This window comes from Nematolebias whitei, chromosome 4, assembly GCF_014905685.2.
Source record: "Nematolebias whitei isolate Nwh7 chromosome 4, NemWhi1, whole genome shotgun sequence".
NCBI classification, from domain to species: Eukaryota; Metazoa; Chordata; class Actinopteri; order Cyprinodontiformes; family Rivulidae; genus Nematolebias; species Nematolebias whitei.
Window position 1 is genome coordinate 1,316,669 of NC_056501.1, and position 5,891 is coordinate 1,322,559.

At 46.6% G+C, this 5,891-nt stretch overlaps 1 protein-coding gene across 1 annotated transcript in view; it reads right to left on the minus strand.

The window, feature by feature from the left end:
* fam13b (family with sequence similarity 13 member B) overlaps positions 1–5,891 on the minus strand; it is a 236,746-nt gene that overhangs the window by 100,509 nt on the left and 130,346 nt on the right. The window contains exon 2 of the mRNA XM_037675138.1: positions 1,275–1,427. The gene's annotated coding sequence lies outside the window, so the exon portion shown is untranslated. The remainder of the gene's footprint in view (positions 1–1,274; positions 1,428–5,891) is intronic.

Here is a 5,891-nt window from a genome sequence, read left to right on the forward strand (position 1 = left end):
CCACCAAGTCATTGGTTCAGGTATGTTGACGACACCTGGGTTAAAATTAAATCTCAGGAAGTCCAACATTTTACTGACCACATCAACTCTGTGGATAAATACATCAAGTTCACACGAGAAGATGTAAAAAATGACAAGTTGGCTTTCTTGGACTGTGAGGTCTCAGTCTCTGATAGAGGACATTTGCAAACTGAGGTGTACTACAAACCCACCCACACAGACCAGTATTTGCAGTTTGACTCCCATCACCCTTTGGAGCACAAGTTAGGAGTCATCAGGACTCTGTACCACAGAGCAGACAGCGTCCCCACTAGCTCAGGAGCCAGGCAGAAGGAGAAATCCCACACAAGACAGGCTCTAGAGCAATGTGGATATCCTAACTGGGCCTTCCTGAAAGCAGAGAAGAAACCCAAACAGGACTCCAGTCAGCCAACAGGTGAAAAGGAGGAACCCAGACCCAGACCAGTGGTCATTCCATATGTTGAGGGAGTATCAGAGAAACTGAGACGTTTATTTTCTAAACACAACGTCCCAGTGGCTTTTAAACCCCAAAATACATTAAAGACTGGTTCATCCCAAAGATCCAGTCCCCCGGCACAAACAGAGTAATGTTGTGTATGTTGTTCAGTGTCAGGAGGGTGATCAGTCTTACATCGGGGAAACTAAACAGCCACTGGCCAAAAGGATGGACCAGCACAGAAGATCAACATCATCAGGCCAGGACTCTGAGGTCTACACTCATCTCCAGGCCAGCGGTCACTCTTTCAGGGATGAAGATGTTCACATCCTGGACAGAGAGGAACGATGGTTTGAGAGAGGAGTAAAGGAGGCCATCTTTGTGAAAAGAAACCGTCCATCATTAAACAGGGGCGGAGCCTCCGGGTTCAACTGTCCCCCTCTTACAATGCTGTGATTGCTAGTATCACTCAGCCCTCTGTGAACAGTAAACAGCCATCAGGTGCTAATGATCCATTGTTAGGCTGATGGTCCTTCTTGAGCATGTGATCAGCTGGTTCTGGTTGTCAGCAGCAAACTGGTTGATCCACTCTGAGAAGGTGCTATTTAAGAGACTGAGCTGAATACAGCACCTCAGACTGAGGAAGTCTCTTGGAAGAGAGACGAAACGTTTCTAGATTTTTTTGCTTTGTTTTGTTTTTTGTTTTTTTGAATGTCCAGAGGACCAGATTGAACTTTTTTGGGTTGAATGAAACGGTTTGAGAAAGAATCGTGTTTCTGGACTCGGGCATAGATGAGGCTGTGGAGAGCAAAGTTACCGTGTAGCAGTGAAAGTGTGTCCTATCCTCTCCTCCTCTGGCCGGTAAACCTCTCAACCATCTATGGCTGCTTCAGGTTGTGGCAGAAGATGAGCCGGTAGTTCCTCATTGACGAAATGCGAATCCCTCGAGCAGGATTCCCTTCGAGCTACACTGAACACAGAGCAAGGCAAAACAGAAAAGACACAAATGAAAAGGAGGTCAGGTGAGCTGATCATTAAAAGCATTTAAGCATTTTGTAGAAAAAGCAACACAAGATGATTAGAGAAAGAATCAGAGAGTCAGAGATTCTTTATTGTCGTCCCACCTCATGTGGTACATGTGGTGCGAATGAAATTATGTTCACAGGGTCCCAGTTACATCCAACAATAAAAATGTAAAAGAAAATCAATGACAACATCTAAGATATGAACTAAGAAAAACATCAACTAAATATACATTAAGCACTAGTAGCATAAAAACATTACGTCGAACATCAGAATGAGCATGAGCACGAGTCTGCGTGAGCAGATGAGCACGCATAAACACTTAAACATGAAACAGATCAGCAAACAGTGTGTGTGCTGGGTGAGTGTGGTCCTTCATGATGCAGGTGGCCCTCTTCCTGCATCTGGAGGTGTAGATGTCTGTGATGGTGGGGAGACTGACTCCAACATCTTCTGTGGAGTAGGGGTTGAACCAAGTACTGTATATAATTTTTAAACTCAACATTACCATAATAAAACCCGAGTAGAACTCGAGTATTTGATGACGTCATAGATCTCAAGATGCAAAAATAAATAAATAAATAAAACCGCAAAAAAAGGTCATTATTTACAAAAAAAAAAAAAAAAAGACCAACAAAACATTGGGAGCGTATATTATGCTCCTACCATTTATCATACTGCAAATAAGTCACAGGAAAAAATAAACTATTAGTTTTTATTATTAAACTGCAAACGTGAAGAAACATGCAGCACGTCAGAAACGAAACTTAAACCGAAACTGGTTCTGGTGGATTGGACCCGGTGTTATACCATACTCTGTGACCTGCAACAGTGCAACACCCTACGGTCATACGGTGGTCACATAATATGACGTCACTACGGATACTCAATGTTAAACTTTTAACCTCGATAGATGTCCTAGCAATCGATGTGTAGATTACTCGAGTACTCTGTTAATGCCCTTCTGTGCAGCCTTCACCACTCTCTGCAGAGCTTTTCTTTCTGCAGCTGTGCAGCCTCCATGCCACACGTTGATGCTGGAGCACAGGATGCTCTCCACTGCACACCTGTAGAAGGAGGTGAGGACTGAGCTTCCAGACCAGCTCGTCTCAGCCGCCTGAGGAAGTAGAGTCTCTGATGAGCTTTCTTGATCAGGCTGGTGGTGTTGTTGCTCCAGCTGAGGTTGTTGTTCAGGTGCACACCCAAGTTCTTGTAGCTGGAGACCACTTCCACCACAGATCCTCTTGTGTTCGGGGGGTGTAGGTGTGTTTATTCCTTCTGAAGTCCACAATCATCTCCTTTGTCTTCTTCACATTGGGTATGTTTACATGGACATAAGTAACCGGATCAAATGGCCGGTCAGAATAAAAGTGTGTCATGTAAACGCTCCGTTCGGGTTATTTTTTGTGTATTCGGCGCGATCCGTTATAATTTGTGATCAGAACGAAACGGGTGGTTTACGCCGATCCGAAACCCGATCGGTGCGCATGTAAACGCTTGATATGTTCGTTTTTATCTGATGGTGAAAAACTGACCTGACTGCGCATGTGCGACTTTGCCATTTCCGCCTGGCTAACGCTAATAATATTAGCATGTCAGGGAAGTAAAACTGGTCGGTGAGCGACACAACATTTCTACTAGAAACTTTTAAAGAGCTCAAAATGATCTGTTTCACCTGTAGCTCAGTCAGGGAGTGCAGCAACGTCTCCAACATCATTAAAACCTGTCACGGGTCCATTTTGGGTGCTCAGGTTTGTTTACGTTCACCCGGAAGTAGAACTTCTTCTTCGGTGTTTTTTTTTAGGAGAGTTTACCACTCTGCGCATGTCCGTACTGCTGTTCAGAACAAAGCCCGCTGCATGTAAACGCTCATCATGAACAGATTGTGCCCATGTAAACAACACATTTGAATTATTCAAACAGAACACATTTCAATCCGGTCAGATAATTCTGCGCATGTAAACATAGCTAGTGATGTGAAGGTTATTCTCTTTGCACCAGCTCTCCAGGTGTTCCACCTCCTTCCTGTAGCTGGATTATCAAACAAATGAAGAGTTTTCTTGTAGGTTCTGCAAACACGCAAAAAATCTCATCGCACCAGGAAGTCAACTTTATTTGAGCAACAGACAAAACCAGACCCTCCTTAACCTGTGACAACACAAAGAGAGCTATGTTTAAAAAAAAGAACAAGCCAGCCCAACATGGAGGAGAAAAGACTGCTGTGTCTGGAAACACGAAGTATCTACATCTGGGAAAAAATACATTCTTAATATAACCAGGTTGAGTCAGGTCATCTGGACGGATTCTAACAAGAAGAATCAGCCCAGAGGACTTGACTTAACCTGGTTACATTCATTTATTCAGTTTTTTAAAAAACAGACTTAATTGTAGAAGATAAATTGATTTAAATGAGCTTGTGATGTTTTTAGGCATAAACGCTGGATTAGTCCTCAGATCAGCTGAGCTGCAATCAGCCTGAATTCTGAGACATGACGGAGCGACAGAGAGGGCAGATAAATCACTCACCCTCTTAGCGGATGTTAAAGCCAGCAGCAGGGCTGTTTTAAGAGACAGGAATTTAATCAGAACCTGATCTAGTGGCTCGAGTGGAGCGTTGATCAGGGCTCGCAAAACCAGCGTTAAAACCCACTATGGAGAAAGTGTGCGTGACACAGGCCTGAGTCTCTGTACACCTTTTAAAAAAATGCTTCATCAGCGGATGATTAAAAGCTGTTCTGTCCCCAAAACCTTTGTGACAAGAAGAAATGGTTGCAGCGTACGTTTTAATCGTGTTGAACGCCAGATTTCTGTCCATCAGCTGCTGCAGAAAGGACAGCATGCCACCTAGTGGACTTGAGGTGGCCTCTACACCTTTCTCCGTACACCAGCACTGAAAAGCTGTCCACTTGATGTGTACAGCGCTGTGGTGGAGGCAGCACGTGAAACCTGGATCTTGCACACCACATCTTGAGAGAGACCCATCCTCTCTAAAATGGATCCACTCAGCGGCCAGACCCAAAGGTGCTGGCCTATTTCTGGGTAACTCCTGATCGCTCCTCCTGCCTGGAGGAGAGCATTCTCCCTCCACGGCAGTTTCCACGGGCACCCCAATAACAGACGTCGTAGAATTGGGAACCACGGGGCGTTCATGCGCTTGGGAGCCACCAGGAGGGCTGTCAGTCCCTCCTCCTGAACTCAGTTCAAAAACCGTGATATCAGAGGGAGTGGGGGAAATGCGTAAAGAAGCATTTTGGGCCACGGGCTGTGAGCAAACGCGTCCACCCCTAGCGGTGGTTCGTCCCGCGAGCTCAGTGAGAACCATGGTTGACACTGAGCGTTCTCTCGTGTGGCAAACAAATTTCTGCCACGTCTGAGCCATCTGCTCAGGATGGAGGGTCCAGTCCCCGTGATGCGGACCGCCCCTGGACATCACATCCGCCCCTCTGTTCAGAACACCGGGGATGTACACTGCTCTGATGGAGAGAAGATTTGGTGTGCCCAACACAGCAGCCGTCTCGCAATGTGTAACATTTGGGCTGAGCGCACAACCCCCTTGCCGGTTTATGTATGCTGCAGTCACTTGTTGACTGTGTGAATCAGAACATGTTGATTCAGCAGCACAGGAGCAAAATGTTGAATCACATTCAAAACCGTGCAACATTCCAAAACATTTATATAAGCTGCTGTGTGGGGTGGCCACAGCGCCCTCACAGCTCGAGACATGCATGTGCCTCCCCAGCCCGGCAGGGGCGCGTCTGTGAAAACAGACGTGTGACGTAGGTCTGCCGACGGGGACTCCCTCCGACAGAACAAGAGGGTTTCCCAGTGTCTCAGGTCGATTCTCACGGAGGGGGGCACAGCGATCAACCGTCTCTTTTGCCTCACCGGGTCCACACGCAAACGAGCGAACCACCTCTGGAGGCATCGCACCGTGTGAGCAGGCGACATTGTCCCTAATAACTTTATGATGGAAAACAGCTGTTATCACTCTGCCGGCTTCACGTGGAGGAGCTGGTCCTTTAGAGCTTCGGTTCCCGTCTGAGATAAACAAGCCCTCGTAGTGACTGCGTTTAGCTTCACTCCCAGATAAACAATCATCTGGGCCGGGATAACTGCATTCTTCTCCCTGTTATGGTGAAGCCCAGATTTTGCAGGTGTGACGTCAGCGCCTGAGTTTGCACTGCTGCCTCCTGTCTGGAAAACAGGTCAGCAGCAACAGATCATCCAGATAAAACAGAATTCTCATCCCTGCTCTGTGTAGCGGATGTGTTTTCCTCTCCGTCTGGAACCCTAGAAATTACATTTTTTAATCAGAATTTCCTGAACTTCTGCGTGGAGGAACGAGATCCGTTCTGGAGATGACAGAACCGTCTCTAAATTCCTCCGGGGGGGGGGGGGGGGGGGGGGGGGG